Here is a 22,381-nt window from a genome sequence, read left to right as displayed (position 1 = left end):
ATGATTCGATCATATATAAAAATGATTTTGTGATATTTTATACTTAATGTGATGAATGATTAATATGCCAATCCAATGCTTGGTTAGCTATAAAATTAAGGAATGCATTATCTGATACTGGAATATTAATTAAAGTTATAAAATTAAATGATATTTGTAATAATCTCACTCTCATAAATTGGTGATGTAATAAAGGATCCCTCACATGATAACTGCCATTTAATTGAGACGCAACTAGTTGTGGTAAAACATGATAAAACCCCCATGCACACCCAAATGCAAACGCAGATGACTGCATGCTCCATGCCTTGTTCGCGGCCATTGTGATACAATAAGGATTGAGAATTTGATTGTTGTGAAAGGAATTTGTGGCGATCTTATTTATTTATAGTGGATGTGGTGATCTGATCCGCACTCGCTCTTTAGGTGGGATCTGGTTAGTCACCGACATCTGAAAATTTTGAGTGAATAAGTTTGTTTGCATATTTTGGATTCTAGATCTAATCTTGTGCGGCTAGATCTAGATCTCGGTGGCTAGGTTCTAGATCTAATCTTCTGCAGCTAGATCTAGATATAATCTTATCTTCTACTTTATTTCTCTGCGGCTGGGTTCTACGGGCAAGTAAAATATGGCTCCGAGCTTCGCAAAAATAGCTACTAGCTCACCCACTTCTGGAGGGCAAGCTCCTGCCCATATCGTCAGTGAAGCCCAAGCTCCCACTGTCCAGGTGGTCCAGGCCTCACCCGATGAGGCTTTGAAGTTTTCTGAAAGTGCCCTAATCTACCAGTTCAATGGTTTTTGTTTGCGGCTGACAGCTCTCGACAATTGGATCTCAGAGTTATGGAAGCCTATCATTTTTGATGAAATTAATATCTACCTCTATGCTAGGGGTTTCTTTATAGTAGATTTTGAAAATCCTGAAAACAGACAATGTATTCTAGATTCCAGCCCTTGGCTTTTGGAAAAATCAAGCCTATTCATGAAGTCATGGAGTCCATCATTCGATCCCTCTACAGCAGTCATAACCTTAGCACCAATTTGGGTGAGATTGCCAAGCCTACCTTTGCATCTCTGGAATCTCTCCTCACTAAAAGCCATTGGAAATGCAATTGGGAAATTTTACTGTAAGTGCCCAGAAATAGAGGAATATGCCAGAACCACCTATGCATGCATCTATGTGGAAATGGATTTTATCGCCGGATTCCCAGCTGAAATAAACCTAACAAGTAAATAGTATGTGTGGAATGAGAAACTCGATTATGAAAGTGTCCTGCTTAGATGTCAATCCTGCTTTGAGACAGGGCATCTAGCCAAAAATTGCCCAAAAGCCTCCCAGAAGAATTCTGCTAGAAACAACCACCACAGATATACATGGTGGGAAGGAACACAAAAAGAACACTACACTGTCATCAAAGAAGAATACTCTAGAGAAAACTCTGAATCACAAGAAATCAGGCAGGAAGGAGACAACTCTCAAGACAGGCAGGGAGAAAGCCCCGCCCAACAAATCAACAGTTATGAGGATTCGACCACACAAAATAAATCTTCATTTAACAGCAAAGTAGATCTCCTAGACCAAACTTCTTCTCCGACTATCTTCAAAAGGATGAACACAATAGATTGCGAAGCTAAGTTACCAGTGTCCCAAGAACTAGAAGAGATGAAGGGGATGCAAGATAAAGGAAGTTGGAAGACTGTAGAGAAAAGAAAGAAAGCTACAACACCAATCTCACCAAGAAAGACGAGGAGCCAGATAATTAAAAACTAAGAAAATTATAGGTTTGATAGACCAATTTGGCCTCAGTGGACGTTAACCATCATCATCATCATCATCATCATCATGTGAATCCAAATAAACCACTAATGATTCAATACCATGACATATTGCTTCAGATAATAAATTAATAACAACAATGTATTCAATCATATTATTAGAAGAAGGACCAATACATATGCCTCTTGAGACTAACAACTTACCAGATGGATAATATATTGCCCAAGTGATGGAAACTAAATTCTGACTATGTCTACAAGCAACATTCATGAATCGTAAATGCACTAAATTGGCCATCGAAACATGCTAAAGAAAATAAAAAATATCACCATCACCACGAAACCCATAGATAGAAATAAAATACTATAATATTTGAAAAACAAAGAAAATGTTAGGCAAGAGCCTAAGCATAATACTTCTTGAGATGCATCCAGTTTCTAGGCTCTGACAAAACATTTCCTTCAAAATAAACTAATTCATACGCACCATTCTTGAAGACCTTTTTAATAATAAAATTAACATACCACATAGGTTTAAACTTTCAATCCTGGAAGGTGTCTTTGTCTTCGTTATGGATTGATCCAGGTGGATCTTTAAAGAAGTACCTGTGGCATGGTAAAAGTCTCAAAACTCAAAGTGGTAGAATTTGGATAAACTTTGCATCAAATGGAAGTGCTCATCATCCCTATTCCAACGGTGCAAATGACACTCAAATCCGAGTTCATATGAAGAAGTTAGAGCAAGTCAATGTTTATGTTTAACTTGTTGAGGTGGCAGGAGGAGTGACGTGGCAAACACTCTCATTGAGTGGGGAAGCACCAAGTGGCAGGCTGCCATTAGTCCCACATATGGTATATCATAATAAGAAGAAGTTTAAAATTAAGGAAAATCAGCCCAAGGTTGCGATGCAACCCAATCACAATCTCACATCGCAGAAGGGTAGGAATCAGCCCCTGAAGGAAGTCAAGTTGCGATGCGATCAAATCACAATCACACATTGCGAAAGGTTAACAAATAGGAACCTGGATAAATTCACGTTGTGATTCGATAAGATGCAATTCCAGATGGTAGTGGGAGTCATTAGATGGAATACCACCCCGGTTTCTTCCAATTGCGATTTGTGATGGTGATTCGGACCCAATATTTTATGGACTATGTTTAATAATCCCAACGAGTTTGTTGTTATCGCAGAATGCCTATTTGGGTCTATATGCCAATGGAATATGCTAAATACAATTTGTGATGGTGCCTCAGACCCAATATTTTATACATCATGTTTAATAATCCCGGCTTGTGTGTGGTTCTTGCAGAGCACTTGATGTGTGGTTTGATCTATCTGCCGATTGGAAACATCGATGGGTTATCAGTGCTGATAAAGTTGTCAGGTTAAGGTAATTGCATAGTCAAACTAGTTAAGGGAGTTTCACCATGTTTGTAAGGGTTGTTGACGTGTACTACTCAAGGTCCCGAGAACCTCTGTTGGCAAATGTCTTCCTGCTTAACTTGGTCTATCATTTGGAACTACCCCGGTATTGAGGGATTTTTCGACATGCTTATATAAAGGACCATTCGTGTCAGAGGAAGGTGGAGAGGACTAGTAGATTAGTTTAGAATCTATTGAGCGCAACAGACCCCGACTTGGGAGTAGGCTGGCGAGAAGTAGCAGAAGGCCCAATTATTCGAATTGGGTGTTCGGATAGGCATTTTTGTACGATTTTTCGCCGGGATTTCAATGGTACTATCCATTTTTAAACCTAGGCTCTCCATTCTTTGTCCATATTACAACTTGGAGGTATTAAGGTTGTAAATAATGTTGCTTGTACTTTTATATTTTTTGTATGCCATTTAATGAATGAAGGCCTCCACACCATTGACTAGGGCCCGGAGACATAGTCCAAATTGGACGACCTTCGTAATCAAATATTTGTGTCATGGTTCCTTTCTTATCATGTTATTTCTACATTGTTTTATGTCCTTTTAAGTTCCATGGTTTGTAAGCTCATTTTCACATAGTTATGATGCATCTATAAGTAAAAGATCTTGGATCAAGTTTGATATCGGAGCAGGTGTTTGTCGATGCGAATTGCATGAGTCTATGTTAACCTAGAGTAAGTTGTGAAATCGTGAAGGAAATATTGAGTCCTTTGATCCTGAAGCAAGATGTTCACAACAAAAAAGAAACATCGAAAATGAAGAAGCGCATTGGGAAGAGAAGCAAAATTTCCATAAGGTATTCTACAATATGGTAGGGAAAGTGGACAAATTGTTTTCAGAGTATGAGAAGGAACTTGGAAACGAGAAGAAAGATGCATATGACAATAGATCAGTACATCATGGAGACAGTAGAAAAGATCCCCCTCCCTCTCCATCTTCCAGTGACAGTTTCTCTTCTTCTTCTTCTCATCATTCTCGCAAACGTCATAAACATACATCTAAGAAACCTTTCCTTAAACTAGATGTAAAGTTTAACTTGCATATGTATGATAGAGAATGTAATGTAGAAAATATCAATGATTGGATTAGGTAGACTGATATCTACTGTTGGATTCAATAGATCAAGGAAGATGAGGCAAAGATCCAGTTGGCATCTCTTTGACTGAGTGGCACCACTTTCGTTTGGTGGGAGAGTAGATTGCAAGGTAGAAAAAATGTGGGTAAACTTCTTTCCTCATGGTCAAATTTTGTTTTTGCATTGAGGAATCAATTTTACCCTCTGGGATTTAAAGAAAAAGCATTAATGCAAAGGCAAAACCTAAGCTAAAGCAAGGGTCAAAATCTAAAAAACTTCACTAAAGAATTTAGGAAGAAAGTATTGAATTTGAGCATTCCATTATATTAACTAGAGATTGTAACTAAGTATATCGATTCCTTACATAGTTACATAAGACATTCATTACTATTGTTTGAGTCGACTACTGTCGATGAGGCCAGTGTGAAGGCCATGCATCTTGAGAGCAAGGGGACACATGAACAAGATTCCCACCCAAAAGAAGCTGTAGCCACCAAGAGTAGGAAAATCCCTCTTGTACACATTGTGAGAAAGAGGGACACAACAAAGACAGTTGTTGGAAACTGTAGCCTAAGGGGAATGACAGAAAGGAGAAGCAGAAGACAACTTCCACCATGCGACAAGATCACGAGTATGAATCAAAGGAAGATGAGAAAGTCACAACTACGTGATTTGCACAAGGTAGACCTAATGACCTGGGGTCAAATTCTAGTGACGAAAGGATGATTGCAGCTCTTGGGATCGCAGCAGATGGACCCATCGATTTGGGTTCTGATTTGGATGAAGAAACAAAAGTTTCAATATATACTTTACCAAAGGTGAAAGGGACACCCAATGTGACATGTCTCTTGGAACTTGAGGAGATAACCAAAGAATTCAATTAGAGAATACAGAGCTAAGGAGACTCCTACAGGTAAAAGAAAAGGAGAAACAAAGGTTTCTACACTAGTTGCAAGTTAAGGACAAGGCCTTAGAAAAGTGGCAGCATAACCACTTTGAGGTCAAAGGTGACTCTTTGGTTTCATGTACCTTTCTTGATGATGATTTTTCTTCTTTTGAAAAACATACTATATGTATCAGATCCAAATTGTTGAAGAAAATGGGGTATCCGGGAAGGGCCTCAACATTAATGGCCATGGCATCACAAACCCCATCAAAGTGGAGGAATTACCTTGTCATGAAGGACCTGGGTATGTTAGGAAGGAAGTTGGGGAAACTCCAAAACAACCAGTGACTGACCAATGACAAATGATGATGACACCTCATCACATTCCAGTGACAGTGAGGGAGCCATGAACAGTTATCAAAGTGTCGTAGTAGCTACAACCACCCTCCAAAATTTTTCCTTAGCCTTTTTTGGAGCCTTCCTACCAACCTTACACAACACTTTGTCTTGCTTCTTCAAGTACTCAAGCTTTAGTGTTTTCCTCGCATAAAGGCAACCTGTCAATCACAGTCAATCCATTCACCTCACAAGCTGCTTACCCGGACTTGGTTCATTTGCAAGCTTAGAAGCTTCCCCTAGAAAATTCCACATTTCTAGATGGAAACTAGCCTTTCCACCCAGGAATTGCGCAATCCTCTCTGACAGCTAGCTGGGCTCCAGGATTGCGCAATCTTGCTAGCCAACCCTCCAAGCAGGATTTGCGGAAATTTTTCCAACAGCAAGGCTATTTAGCCTAGGATTTGTGCAAATCTAGGTAGCAGTCAACTGCTTTGTGTAGAAATTGTGAAAACCTTCTAGGCAGTCAGCCCAGCTTCAAGCCAAGAATGCGCATTTTTCCTCAGCAGTTGAGCACTCACATACATGAACAGTCTGGTTGACCAGTTCCACCGGGGACCGAGGGAACTTGAATTGCATGCATGCATGACTTGATCTTCCCAAAATAGCAAGAGACAACATGAAAAGGCATCCCATGAAGGGAGCTATTTTTAGTAGTTGGGGGTTACATGCAAAGTTATTTTAGAAGTTTCCCTCCAAGTGTGGCTTTTTCCTAGATTTGTGGCATGCACGTCATGAGACAAAACTTATTTATTTGACACATTAGAGCTCATTCATTCACATATATCTTGGAGCTCTAACATCCCACAGCACATTAAGGACTCTTTGACACATCTAACTCAGCTATTCACGGGTAAGTGGCCTCAACTTGTCTTTTTTAGCATTTATGTCACTTTTTGTGTATTCGCTTGTGTGAGTTTTGTTTGCTTGATTCTTTGAATGCCTACTATTGTTTACATATTTTCTAGCTTGTCCTAGCTCTATTTCAATTTTCATCACTATCTCATTGTCGTCACATGCTTGAAACTGTTTTGCACGGACATTTGCCCAACCAGCGAATGGCCTCACCCACATGCATATTGATCTGTTTGCTAAATCTTCCATTCATGTTTTGCATGCATTGTCTATCACTTATTCTATTACATAGTGTTTCCATGCATTGCATCGACTTACTTCCATTCAGTTTCCCGTTAGTGAGTCTGGCCAACCTTGGCCCAGTCTCTGCCTTCACCAAGGCTGCATTGTGCAATTTGGGGATGGAAGGCTCACCTTCCTCTCTATATTTGCATATTCTGGCCCAGTATTGGCATCCTAGACTGCTTTGTGCATTCCGCGAGGATAGTGGCTGCTTGGCTCAAGAAATTGTGCAAATTTGTCCTTGGGCTAGAAGTCCTTCCTCGCTAGAATTGCACATTACGCAATCCTAGCAGCCAGCTGCCCAACTGGATTGTGAATTTCACAGATCTAGCAGCTAGTCCAACCTCCCAAAAAACCTAGACTAGCTTATGCATGGTCTACGCATACAGTCACTCATCCTCCCTGTGAAATTTGTGCAATCTTGCTCATCAGTTTTGGAGGTATGTGTTGTGTCCTTCCCCAGATTTTCTTTGTTTTCACTGACACATTTCTTGCCATGCATGTTGCTTGTTTCTAGATCTTTGAGGTGTTCATCTATCTCAATGGATTCCAAGAGAATAAGATCTCAAGACACTGATGGTATGGTAGCTGGAGCAACAGCTGAGCAGGTGTCCTCTGGTTTATCAATCTATGAAAATACGAAGTTGTATCTAGACAAGCACATCAAACTGAAGTGGAAAGAGGTGAATGAAAATTTTTCTAGTAATTTTGGGGAAGACCTTGAAGACCGTCAGGTGTTTTTGAACATTCATAAGTCTGGGCTGTATTGGATTGCATGCAGATACCCCACATTCCCATGCATGGACATGATTCACTAGATCGTCTCTCACACTAACCCTGAGACAATGACCTTGAGCAGTGTTAGTGGGACGAAGCTTGCAAACTTCTGGGCACAAGATTATGATGAGATGTATCAGATGATTGAGCCCATGGCTGTCATGACTCCCACTTTCATCTTGCCTAATAGCATAGGCCACTCTAGAAACATTTTGAAGGATTGGGTAAATGATCCAGCTTGTTTCAGGATGACACCTAATCAAATTTATAAGGCGAAGCTATTGAGGAAGGCATACCAATACTTGGTCATATTCGCATGTTGACTAAGTGACCAAGAAAGCACTGAGACCTTCCCTTAGAGTTGGGTGGTCACACTGGACCAACTAACTAGAGAAGGAAGACCATGCAACTGGTCTGTCATACTCGCTCATTAGCTAAAGGAGCAAGTCACGAAGGCATGCATGTAGAGATTTACATGTATTCCTACATTCTAGATGTAGTCTATGCTTGACATGAGTTATTGGGCTTAGAGTGGGCATGGTCACTGGCAGAGACTGTTGTGAACACGTATTTAAAGTTATTGTCCAAGTGCAGCTTGAGAGGATCGATCATACGATTGTCTGACCATTTTTTCACCCCAGTGTATAGTTTGATATTTGAACAGGATCCACCCTCCATGTCAGAGGAAGTGATGAAGACATTGTTAGGCATTGCAGATTGGTATGCCTCACCGTCCAACATGTTCATCCAAGTGTTCAGTGTGGAGAAGCCTCCACATGTTCTACCAAAGTTTTCTTTGGATGTGATTATCATGCAGAAGTAGTGTATCATATCTCAGCATGATTGACAACTAGGATGCAACAGAAGAAGAAGGCACCTTGGCCCACTCTTCCATTGTGGATTGGGCTATATGAGATCTAGAGCATCAAGCAAGCGGATGTCAAAGATGAACAGATGAATAAATACCCATTCAACCTCCGAAGCTTAAACCCGTATGAACCACATTGCATTGTGAAGGATCACTGCATGAGATTTCAGTTCAATTGGATCCATGGGGAATTTCATTAGGGCAAGGAAGAATCATGGAGGTATTTCTACCATTCCTCTAGACCTAATTAACAGGTTTGTTTTGTCGTAGAGTGGTTAGCACAACAACATGAGGCAGCATCACAGAGAGCAGCAACAATAGTAGCATTAGCAGTAACAGCAGAGGTAGCAAAGCAAAGCATACATGTGCATGACAAAGGGAAGAAGAATATTGTCGACCACATCAAGGAGGAGCAAAGTTCCAAGTTTCGACCAGATCCACTTGTAGAACAAGTAGTTATGGCTATTCAACCAAAGAGGCAGCAACATGACAAGCGAATCACACAAAGGCAAAGGGATAAGATGATCTAGGTGGATATTGGTGGCCACCTACCAAGTCCACTTGGATCCCCACCATTGTTTCTTTCATCTTTTCCATTTCCTTAATTGTAGCACAATTTACTATTTTTAGCAGTTTTTCAGGTCATGAACTTCCGGAGCCGTTTTGAGGCCCTAAATGACGTTTTTTGGGAAAACTGGGAGCAACATGGGGCCATGTACTAATGTTTCTCTTACCAAACTTGTAGTTCTCGAATAGATCTTTCTAACGAGATATTGTATGCATCAAATGGAGATCGTATGCCAAAGTTACGACCCCGAGAAGTTGATGTACCAATTTACCCAAACGGGGCCCACAATTTGGCATTTCATCTTCTAGGGTTAGGTTTTTGGATGTTGAGGGTTTTCCATTTTTTCTCAATAACAAATAGGCCTTCGAGCCTCATTGTAACACAATTCAGAGGCATGTATCCACCACATCTCTTCTCAGAGATAAGCTACCATCGCCCTAGCTTATCTATTTCCATTGTTGTTTGTAAGCATATTTCAGTATTTTACATTAATGAAATGAAGTATTATTTCCACTGCATCTTTGTGTTTATGGTTATCTCTGTAATTTGTTGTGTTCCTCTTTAAATCTGGATCAATGGTATCAGAGCACTCTGCTTTTTCTCTGTTTTTCTTTGCATGTCCCTAACGAGGTCGGGATATAAGGAGTTAGGACTTGAACTAGTCGAACCTTTACAATACCAACCTCGAAAATCCCAATGGCCTCCCATGGCATATGAAAAGAAAGATGAGGGGGCAAGAGATCCTATCAAAATCTTGCTTGAAGAAGCCCTTGAGTGACAAAGGAACGCGATGATAGATAGCTTTTCCTAGATCCTTCAGCGGCTACCCAGGGGCGAAGTGTCGACTTCCAGTAGATACTCTGGAAATGCCACACCATTTAAGGTACAGGTTAATCTTGAAATCCCCATATTCGAGGGTCAGATAGACGCAGATGCCATTAATAAATGGTTAAATCTGCTAGACGATTATTTTTCTGTTCATGATTTTTCCAGTCGGGAAAATATTATTTTCGCTCTTCTCAAAGCAGCCCCCCACGTCAAGGACTAGTGGGAAACCTATTGCGAGCAAAAGGATGAAAGTATAGGCTCACTATTTTCAACCACACCCACTTAGGATTCATTCTAGGATTCCATCAAGGAGCAGTACTACCTTGTCGAAAGCTATGAGGATCAGTACATAAAGTGGACCACGCTGTGGCAGGGGAGGGACCAAGACGTGCCAGAGTTTACCAATATTTTCCATACCCTTCGCACAAAGTCGAGTATCAAGGATTCAGAGTAGCATTTGGTACTCAAATCCCACGACTGCCTGCACAAGTACATCCAGGAAGAAATATAATTCCTAAACATCCCCTATTTCAGCACAACATACCGATATGTTGTTAAGGTCGAGCAAAAGTTTAAACAGAATAAGCGAGACTTTGGATTTTCAAATCCGAATCAAGGGAAAGGTGCCCCCAAACCACAGAACAAAGGACAAAGCCAAGGCAGGGTGGCCCAAGACAACCCGCCAAAGCTGCAAGCAAAGAACAACATCGTGAAGCTGAAAGAGGACATGAGAAGGTGGTGTGAGTTCCATAAGAGCTCCACTCAAAACACAAGTGAGTGTCGGGCCAAGCAGTGACTGGTGGCCAAGCAAAAGGTTTCAGAATCAGATGCATGCTCCGACTCTGAGACAGAACCCGACAAGGGGAATGACAAAAGGAAGCAGATTATTGATGCGGAGCCCAATGCCACTGTTGCCACTATGAAGATCTAGAAGGAGGTACCTGAAGATCCAGAGGAGGAGGAGTGTCTCTTCCACTCCTAGATGTGGGTAAAGGGCTCCCCGTTACAATTCATTGTCGACCGCAAGAGCCAAAAGAACCTAATTTTAGTAGAGATCGTGAAGCGGCTAGGCTTAGCAACTACAACACATCCACAACTATACACCATCGGGTGGCTTCACCAAGGATGGGATCTTCGCGTGAGCAAGTAGTGTTGCCTTCCATACAACATCAAGCCCTTCATGGATGAGGTATTGTGTGAGATTTCTCCCCTTGAAGTTTGTGATGTATTATTAGGACAACCATATGTGTGGAAGCAACATGCTGTGTATGAATCGAGGCCCCGTGCTATTACTGTTACTTTGGGAAATAAGTTGTACAGGATACTAGAGGTAGCACCACCTACCGCCATCTCTTTAGTTACTACAAAACAATGTAGTAAGCTCATTTCCAAAATCCGGGAAATTTGTTTTCTTGATGATACACCCTCAAGGAAAGAAGAAGACGGTGGCCATGACCTCTCAACAGGGCCCCTCTGCACGACAGCTACAGATGGACAAGGTCATGGAGGAGTACGAGGACATCTTCACCTCCCCCGTAGGGGTTCCTCTGCACTATCAGGTCAAGCACTCCATCGATCTAACCCTAGGTGCACCACTGCACAATGGACAAATCTATTAGTGCTCCATTCTAGAGAATGATGAAATCAAGAGGCAGATTTAGGATCTGCTATAGAAAGGTAACATCCGTCGAAGTTCATCACCCTGTGGGAGCCCGATCATGTTGGTACAGAATAAGGATGGGACTTGGAGACTCTGTATTGACTATCTGGCACTATACAAGATCACTACTCGTAATAGGTACCCAATCCCACGGATTGATGACCTACTGGACAAACTGAAGGGGGAAAATATTTCAGCAAGATCGATTTGAAGTTAGGATATCACCAGGAACCAACCGAACCCTTCGGTGTGTGGAAGACCACCTTCAAAGCCAAGGAGGACCTTTTCGAATAGTTGGTTATGCCTTTCAGATTGACGAATGCTCCTACAACCTTCATGAGGTTAATGGATGACATCTTGTGGCCATTCACCAACTCATTTGTAGTGGTATACTTGGATGACATCCTAATCTTCAGCCAGAGTTTGGAGGAGCACCTCCACCACATTCGCCAGGTTCTCCAAACACTGTGGCAACACAAGTTATGTGCCAATTTGGAGAAATGCACTTTTGGCATGACCCAGGTTCATTATCTAGGATACATTATTGATGAACGGGGGGTGCATGTGGATCCAGCCAAGATCCAAGTCATTCAGGATTGGCCAGCTCCAACCACTCTAACAGAGCTTTGCATCTTTCTAGGTCTTGCCAACTTCTGCCGTAGGTTCATGTTGGGATTTTCTCATATCAGTTGGCCCTTGAGTCAAGTCTCCAAGGGATGAGCGAAAGTAAAATTCTTTTGGTCTGAATCTCAATAAAAGGCATTCACAGAGTTGAAAGATTGCCTCTGCACAGCACGTGTGCTTGCATTACTAGACCTGCAACAACCATTTGAGGTCGAGACATATGCCTCTGACTATGTTATTGGGGCAGTCCTTACTCAACATTGGCATCCAGTGGCATATCATAGTGAGACACTTTCAGACATAGTCTGGAAGTATCCCACTTATGAAAAAGAGATGTATTCCATTGTGCAGGCCTATCGACAATGGAAGCATTACATTTTGGGGAAGGAAACGATCATCCACACAGACCACTGACCCCTGCAGTTCATACAAACCCAAGGGAAATTGCAGAATGATCGCCATCAGAAGTGGTCCACATACGTGCAACAGTTCCATTTGAATATCAAGTATAATAAGGCCAACACCAATAACGTTGTAGATTTTCTTAGTGGCGTTAACCACCATTCTCAACTCTTGTGGCCACAAGACTTCTAATTGGCCACTTCTCTACAAAAGTGGCCTAGAATTCGACCACACATACCAGACACTCTTTGAGGGTTAGCATGTTCCAGATTTTCACCTCCAGGATACTCTGTTATGCCACCTGGGTCACCTTTGTGTTCCTTCAAGCGAGCGTTTCAAGATGATTTGCGAAGCACACTACAGTCGAGTTGTTGGGCATTTCGGGGTTGAGAAAATGGTGGCAGTACTGCGGAAGTATTTCTATTGGCCGAAACTTCAACAGGATGTCAGTAAGTACATCAGATCATGCACTGCATGTCCCATTGCCAAACCGGCCATCAAGAAGCAAGGCCTATATACCTTGCTGTCTACCGCTAGTCGACCTTGGGAATCCATCTCCAGGGATTACATGTTAGGCCTTCCTTCCACTAAGCATGGAAACGACTATGTTTTTGTGGTCATCGAAAAGTTCTCGAAGATGGCCATTATGGCAGCCTGCAAGAAGAATATCACAGTAGAAGCCACTGCTAAACTCTTCTTTGAACGAGTGTTGGTACACTTTGGGATCCCACAGTCTATCATCTCAGATCGGGACAACAGGTTCCTTAGTACATTTTGGTCTAGTCTCTGGTCGATGCTGAACACCAAACTCACTAAGTCCACAACCTTCCATCCTCAAACTGATGGCCAGAGAGGGGTTGTCAACAGGGTGATCGTACACATTTTGTGCATGTACAACTCAAAGCATCCACGCACATGGGACAAGAGCCTACCTTATGTTTAGCACAGCTACAACCAGGCTCTCCATAGCTCGACTAGCCACAACACTTTTCAAGTGGGCTTGGGATTCTAGCTATTATGTCTCATTGATGTGGCCATGCCATTTGTAGCTACTCGTGCAGATTCGGCTCATGTCCAGTCTGAAACAGATAAGGCAACCAGCTTCATTGAGCACATCCAACATATTCGCGAGCAGGTCCATGACATTCCAGAGAAATCAAATGCCAAGTACAAGTAGCGACATGATCAACATCGGGTGCCACACAAGTTTTAGGTGGGAAACAAAGTCTGGTTGCATTTGCTAAAGGAACGCCTTACCGGAGCATATTGGAAACTCAGACCACTCTGATATGGTCCTTACACCATTACTAAGGTTGTGGGAGGCAATGCATTTGAGCTCATCATTCCCCCATTCCTTGGCCTGCACCCAGTGTTCAATGTGGACCACCTTCGGCCATACTTTCCACCATTACTAGACACATTTGACATTGCAAAATAGCTCACACCCACAGAGTTAAATCCAAACTGCATAGAATAAGCTGCAACTGATAGGATCATGGACACATAGATCAAGCACACTCACCAGCAGAATATCCAATTGTATCAAGTTGTCAAAGCAAGCCAACTCCTTCACCAGGGCAAGTGTCTCACCAGGGACGAAGTTCAGCAGAAGTTTCCTCATCTCATGGAGGAACTCAACACAATGGGGATCATTGCTTCCTAAGGGGGGAGGAATGATCCAGGTGGATATTGGTGGCCACCTACCAAGTACACCTGGACCCCCACCACTGTTTCATTCATCTTTTCAGTTTCCTTAATTGTAGCACAATTTACTATTTTTAGCAGTTTTTCGGGTCGTCAACTTCCGGAGCCATTTTGAGGCCCTAAATGACATTTTTTGGGAGAAGTGGGAGAAACATGGGTCCATAGACCGATGTTGCTCTTCCAAAGTTGTATTTCTCGGATAGATCTTTCTAACGAGATATTGTATGTGTCAAACGGAGATCATATGCCAAAGTTACCACCCCAGGAAGTTGAGGTACCAATTTACCCAAACGGGGCTGACCCCAAGAAGTTGAGGTACCAATTTACCCAAATGGGGCCCATAGTTTGGCGTTTCATCTTATAGGGCTAGGTTTTTGGATGTTGATGGTTTTCCATTGTTTCTCAACAATAAATAGGCCTTCGAGCCTCATTGTAACACAGTTCAGAGGCATGTAGCCACCACATCTCTTCTAAGAAATAAGCTACCATTGCCCTAGCTGGTCTATTTCCATTTTTGTTTGTAAGCATATTTCAGTATTTTACATTAATGAAATGAAGTATTATTTCCGCTGCATCTTTGTGTTTATGGTTATATCTATAATTTGTTACGTTCCTGTTTAAATCTAGATCATAAGAAGAGAATGGAAGAAGCAAAGAAGGAGTTGCATGAGCTGAGGGAACAACTCCAGAAAGAACAAGAGCTACGCCAATAGGAGCAGGAAGTGCAGCAACAACAAATTCAGCAGAGGGCACATCATGTGCAGACAAATGAAGCAACACCCGCACAAGCAGTTAATTCACCTGAACAGATGGCATCAGGCACACAGGGTGAACCATTGTAGGGGCAAGACTTTTCTCATGAGATAGAACAAGCACTTGAAGAGTTGGATGCAGACATGGAGCAGCAGGAGTTGGAATAGGATACCAACCTCATGCCTCACCACAAATAGGTTGACTCACTCTATTCATTGCATCTTGATGATGAGCAAGTCTCGAATGATGAAGGAGGCACTGAGATCCTTGGTGGTCAACCAGAAGCAAAGATGCACATCATCTCCTTTGATGAATCTCATCATAGAGTTATGTAGTCTCAAAGAGTACCGACTCCGGAGGACCAAACATCCCCTAAGCAATTTGAAGAGAAAGTGATCGTGACTGATGTGCACAATCATCTAGTTGCACTAACCGATGCAACTAGAGTGTATGCCAAAGCCACTAGCTCAAGTGTTCATTTTCTCATAGCTGAGAATGAGTGAATGGCGAAGGAACTACAGGTGGCCAAGCAGGGAGGAGACTTGGTGACAATTTCCACCTAAGCTAAACTGAAGAAGGCAATACTAGATGAAGTATTGTTCTTGGACATAGTTATGTGATCATTGTACTCCAAGTTTGGTACTGTGCATCAAGTAGTCGTTCATATCCACGGTCGGAAACAATGATGTGCAAGAAGAGTACACATCTTGAAGAACATACATACCGTTGTTGATAACATGTGAGCATGGACAATGAAGTACAAGGGAACCCTACTTCACTTGCCAAATAAGGTGAAGGCCAATGCAGTCAAGCTACTGGTGCATATTTGGAGTCTGATCCAGGACTATGAAGACTTACCGCAACTCATCACTAGCATACAAGCTTCCCATGCATGAGTATTCAAAAGCATGGAGGTTATAGTGCACACTCATGCGATCCCATAACTTAGGACCCTCACCTAGATGAAGACCAAGAAGTAGGTCAAACAGGAGCTTGAATCATACTCCGACGAGTTGATGGGCACCGCCACCAACCCAGACTTGCCTAGTAGTGTAGACATCATGTGCAAGTATGTTGTTGGTCTGGCCACACTAAAGAAAATGATGCGCACCCTCATAGACGAGTTGGATAAAGGAGCCCGAGCAATGTACCCAGATGCTATGGAGGCAAGGTTCAGGTTTCACACGGATCTCACAGCAGAACACATAGACACTCTTAAGGAGTACCAATATTGGCATCAATATGTCACTATTGATCAGCATGAGGATGTCGAGCAGTTAGACTTCTATGGTTGTCTAATTCTGAATGATTTCTAGTTTTGCTTGTCCAAGCCATTGTTCACATGGGTACATGTGCATTATAATGTTGAGTCATTTTGAGTGTAGTTCAAGTGTCAAGAGTGGATGTAACAGTCATAGAGTAGGTGAAGAGTCATGAGGGTAGTTGAATGGTCAAAAAGCGGAATGTCAAGGGTCACCCAACCCTTTGCTATAAATAGTCCCTCATAACTCATTGTAAGGGCTTTTGATCAGCCAAGCTTCTACTAAGACTACTTTGAAGAAGGCTTGGATAGTATTGTAATGCGCTTTGGCTTCTCCACTACACGAAGCTAGTACATCTCTTTGGAGGAGCAGGTGGATGTGGTTGCAACGTTCCACTATTAGGGCTAGCAGGTTTACATGGATGTATTGTATGATTGAGACTTACACTTCTTTATATAATAAGGGCCAGCACATTTTCATGCATATGTTGTTATTGTAGTTGGACTACTCTAGTTGCTTTAATGATATGTGTTGTTTAAATTATCTACTTGTGTATGAACTGATTCACATGGAATTATATGAGTCTTGTTGTTAATGTGTTGCATATGTTGTTATTGTTGTCACTCTCCATCTCGACTACTCTTCCAGACATCAAACAGACTTTTCACATGAACCTTTCTATAACAACCATCACACTTGTCTCGGACTAATCCATGAGTGTTGTACGTGTTATCTTTCCTTACGTGATGTGACTACCACATCTGTGTGGACTGCTCTGCTGAAAGCTATCCATATCCTTTGTGTTGTGTGTTCCTCACCGAGTTGGGACTGATCCCTTTTAACATAGAAATCACCTTCACCTCCTTCCCCCTTCGAAGTGTTGGAACCTCTCATACACCTTCTTTGACTCACTGCATCAGTCAGACCCTTGCTACCGGCAGAGTTATCTTACTTGCCTCTGTACGACATCATGGTTAAGGAATTACCTTATGACCCACTACTGGGACTCCTACACCAAATAGTCTGAGGTCTAATTGGGACTTCTTACTGGGGAGATCCCCTTCACATGCTGGCGGGTCTAGCACCGTCAATATTTTTGGCACTAGAAGGAGGGCCTAATGACAAGCAGTGCCCTCTCATCCAGTTTTGAACCTTTGGATATCTTTCATGGAGTCTTGCATTCTTCTTCCCCCGAGGTGTTTTTCGAATCATGAAGATGTCTGCATCTCGGGGAAGCTTTTTTATCTCTTGTCCACTCACACATATGATGGTGAAGTTGAAGCGGCCTGGCCTAAGAACTTACATAAATTTCTTTCCATGATTCATGAGGAAGATGAGTTTTCTGACGAATAGGCTAGTTTGCTGCTTGCATACACACTTCACAAATCTCCATTTCGTTGGGTACTCAGCCTACTGGCTAACACCATGCACTAATTTGAGCACTTGAGTGATATCATTGAAGATACATTCTATCATTTTGATCCATACCTTCTTGACCAGAAATTGTTACAATAATGAAGGGACCCGCATGAATCCATTATTGATTTTTAGCAGCACTTCCATGACTTGCAATTTCAAGCTCCAAGGAGCCAGATAAAGTTTCCTTATCTCTGGGACTGATTTGAGTACTATCTTAAGAAATCTCCCCATCCCAAGAGTGTTATTGGGAAATCTAGTGTCTATTTAGAGCTGCTAGTCCCGCCAAGACAGGTAGCTATCTTAGAAACAAACAGATTAAAGTCACTTTTTTTTCCTTTACGAGAGAGAGATGAGAAAGAAGAAGAGAGTACCAACCTCAGTCTTCTACTTGGCTCCTTGCTTGTTTCCTTTCCCCTTTGACAGAATCTCGCCACTGCTTCCTTACTTGTCCCGCTTCAAAGAGCACCTGTAGATTCAGAGAAGCATAATACCATCAAAGAATAGAGATGTTTCACTATAAAAAATACAGGATCAGATATATATTGACCATACAAATGCATATACCAACACAATATTCAGAGATACACAAGAATATGGAGGAAAAATCAAATATCTTTATTACTAAAAGTAGTAGAAGAGAGGATTACAACCACTTTGTCTGACCCAGTGCCATCCTCCCAGCTTGAAAGCCCTCTTCACCTCACACAAAGCAAGATCACCCAACAATGTCTTCAAAGAGAAACTAGCAGCACCTCTTTGCAAATTACCAAATTCCAGCCTTTGGATCTTTGGGATGAGGGATCCATATATAGATATTTGCAGAGGTGTGAGTCAGCTCTAGGTTTTTGATTAGTGCCATTCCACTGATAGTTCTTGGTTCCGCTTGGAGATTTCATTGATCTCTTACTCATGCTTGGGCGAATTCTGAGAGGCAAGTGTCATATGAGAAGTTTCTAGAAGATTCCTTGATCATCCACTTAGAAAACTGTCTCTTCCACTTGTCTATTCTCGCTTATTGCACCCTATAGAAGGACTTTTCAGTATGCATCGCACCCTAACCATGGAGCAAGTGAGATGATCCAGTTTTGACCAGTTCTGAGCAGTTTTTCATGGAAAACTTCTGGGAGATGATGTAATCAGCTGACCTTGTTCCTTTAGGGTATGAAACAACATTTTTAGGGACTTAGAAGCCCTTGGTTTATGTACATATGTGATTGGGGTTGCAATGCCCAAATATGTCTATAACAGTTGCCCCCTAAAGCATGAGGTCATAAATCTTTTGATGTCGGGTGAAATGCTTTATAATGAGGATCCAAGGTTTTTCGAACTGGAAGGTGACCTGTAATAAGACACAATACAATACATTATCTTCATAATATTTTCATGATCTAGCTAAGGCGGGCATTCCCATGCTCAGCTTGATAAATTCATTTTCATGTACATGGGACAGACAACCGTCTGCGTGCAGACTAATCATTCTGGTAGAGCCATCATCCCTTATTTTGCATGATTATCTGCCCAACAATGATGTACATTTGATGTCTTTATTTTCCTGAATATAGCACAACCCGAATGGATGAAACTAGATCCGGGGTCTTCAAAACTCGTTCAATCTTCGCCCGAAAGTACAAGTTGATCCATGTGAAAAGATGTTCTAGAGTCGACCATGGAAAGACATCGCCTAATTACCAACCAATGATGTAAACTGTTAACAAGCGTGAGAGAAATCACCAATGATGATGATGAACCTCAAGGTACTACAGTACAATTCACGTGGTGTGAATACATGAGTCGATGTCAAACACTGCGCAAAATCTTTCAGTCGAAGGTCATTAATGTAAACTTGTCGCCGGAAGTGAGAAACTTGCCATTGAGGGATGCAAGCTTCAAAGTACTGAAAGGGTTGTTCCTAGGTCAGCTTCTTGGATAATGAGCTGATGTCGACAAGAACTGACCCATCATAGGAGGGCATTAATGAATCCCACATCTACTACACGGAACGGAGCAAATGATTTTGTGGAGGTGAAAACAATATGATGATACAAGGTTCAGGGTGGCAGTCATGAAAGAATGAAGTGTGAAGGTATTGCAGCGGATGAGACACAATCTGGGTTGGTGAATTCTCTGAGTGACTTCTATTGAACATATCGGTGACACTGAAATAGATTGGTAGCATTAACCCAAAAAATGGATGGTACGGTGGACCAATGGTGATATGACTAGTGAACAGAATGACCCAACCCGACTCAATCATGGTGATGGAGTGAAAGTGTCATGTTCAAGAGCGACCTGCTACCAATAAACTTTCTTCAAGTTTTATTCCCAATTTTCCCCAGTCATTTCTAACCAATACCTCTTTATTTTTGTTAAGCTTGAGGAGGATAACATATGCTTGTTCTATAATTTTCCCTATGGGCAAACCCGTCGCTATTTTTTAACGAGCCTGGTGACAGTGAAACTCGCTCTTGTCTGAATGGACAAGTTTTTCGCTATTGTTTTAACGAGTTTAATGATAAGGATAACTCGGTCCTTTTCAATTTTAGAGAGTCTGAAAAGAGATGGAAAGAAAACTCCAATATTCCTTTTTCATAATATAATCCCTTAAGTCCGAAAAAGTATAAAACAATGCGAAAGGGATGACTTTTCGATAGTTTTAACAAGCCGAACAAGAAAAACGCTCAATCTTTTTGTGCAATAATCCCTCAGGTCTAAAAAGATTAAAATCTAGAGGAGGGATGGCACTTCCAATCACTTTAACAAGCTAGAGAGGCCAATTGCTTGGCAATCTTTTCATATTTTAGAAGTTAGATGAAAAGAGCTGAAAGGAGACTTGTTTTTTGGGGAACGAGTGATGTTTTCGGATAGTAGCTGGTTCCAGGTAATGTTAGGAACTTTTTTCAATCACAACAGTGTAAAGAAGGTGGCTAATAGGATCACTCATCGTAGCTGTTCCTCAAAAGGGTAAACAATCGAATGGAAGTGAATGATCAGCTAAAACAGAGTTGAGGTGATGGTAAGGGCACGACCGAGGCTCAAAAGATGATGATACTCATTCACAATGGTTATTTACTGGAGGTGGGTTCATTTTTTAATGAGCTTGAACTCTGGTGGAACATATGCTCATTGCTAGGTTTAATTTTTAACGAGCTTGAACTTTGCGTAAAACTGCTCGTGGCCTGGTTCATTTTTTAATGAGCTTGAACCATGTGACAACATATGCTCAGATTCAGTTTCATGTTTACAAAAGCTTGAAATGAGAAAATATGCTTGTTATAAGTTTGCATGCCCCTAGCATAGTGACGCAAATCGAGATGCATGCCCCCCAAGCTTCATTGCATTCAACGAGGTGGTTGGAATGAAGGTCTACCTTCGAGATCTTTGAAAGACCCGACTTGGATTTTATGAGATCATAATCAAAGACTCGATTTGGAAAGGGAGTTGTTTCATTTTTTAATGAGGTTGACTCAGTAAAAGAACTATCCTCATAATCCACCATATTTACAGTATTTGATAGAAAATCAAAAACTGAAGGATGATTAAGGTTGTTGGAATAATCTTCGTGGTGATCCAGAAGATGGGAACATTGGTGGTAATATTCCCATGGTGCCTCTCCTATCATCATTGACTGAATGATTCCTTCGTCTGTAGAATGTACATGCGACCAAGGATCTGAAGAGGTACCATACTCCTTAGACCTATCTACCCAAACACTTGACGAGCATTCATTGGGGTTTGCCTCCCATGCTGAGAACATTGATTTCTACAATATTTCTATTGGGGTTGGAGGTAACACCTAGTGATGATCCACGCTAATATCATGTTCAGACATCTTCTGAATGGAAGATACCATATTGCAGGTTCCCACCATTGTAACTTCCGCCAAGTTGTTTGGAGGAGGTAGGGCAAAAGTACCCATCAATGTACGGTCTTTTAGTGGGCCTACTCCGATATTTTGAAGCAACTGAGAGCTTCCGTGGATCATCGGGATGCTTCTCGTAACTTGCGAACTGTTGGGGAGGAATGTATGTTGGTCGATGATTATAATTCCCCCTTGTAATGGAAATGCAATCTTCCTGAAGTATGTCGACACAACAGCAGCCATAGCATAAATCCAGAGCCTTCCCAGTAGGATGTTGTAATCAAGGCTTCCATCGATAACCTCCACATCAATTTCTACTATTTTTCCCTCCAGTTCAACTTGCAAGTTAATTAAAATCCTGTATGGAGTGTATGTTTTTCCATCAAATGATTTTAACGTCGTCAACGATCGTGACAAGGGTGGTGAGCCTAAATTTTTCCAGTAGCTCATTGACATAATGCATGTAGATGCCCCCTCATCAATAATTATTTGATGAACAGTTTTGTTGAGGGCTTTCACTTGAATGAGGAAAGTGAGCTGAGTTGGTAACTGTGGGTCATATCCTTTATGATTAAAGGCCACAAGATTGGAATCCGTTGGGTCAGTCCCACCTATTGCTGATAATAAAGCTTGCTTTTGGGAGGGGAAATTTTGTAGTACCTCAAGTGTCAACATAGCGGACGGCGATTGGGCCAGGTCCTCTACTATATTATAATTCTGTGCCACTCTAGCACGAGGATTAAATGTCAATTTGTGTACAACTCCCTTTGGTGGCTTTATCGTTAGCTCAGGAATGATGGGTGGCACAACTTCAGTCAAAGTTGTTATCGAACTACTAGGTTGATCAGTAGCCTTGTTGTTCGACAGCTGTGGATTCCTGTAATATTTATTCCTTGCCGATATCAAAGCATCGTATTTCTGTTTCGAAATGGACAGCAAAAAACCTTGGGATGG

This window comes from Pinus tabuliformis, chromosome J (assembly GCF_031772625.1).
Source record: "Pinus tabuliformis cultivar Carrire ecotype Pingquan chromosome J, CPIR1, whole genome shotgun sequence".
Taxonomy (NCBI): Eukaryota; Viridiplantae; Streptophyta; class Pinopsida; order Pinales; family Pinaceae; genus Pinus; species Pinus tabuliformis.
This window is presented reverse-complemented; position numbering follows the sequence as displayed.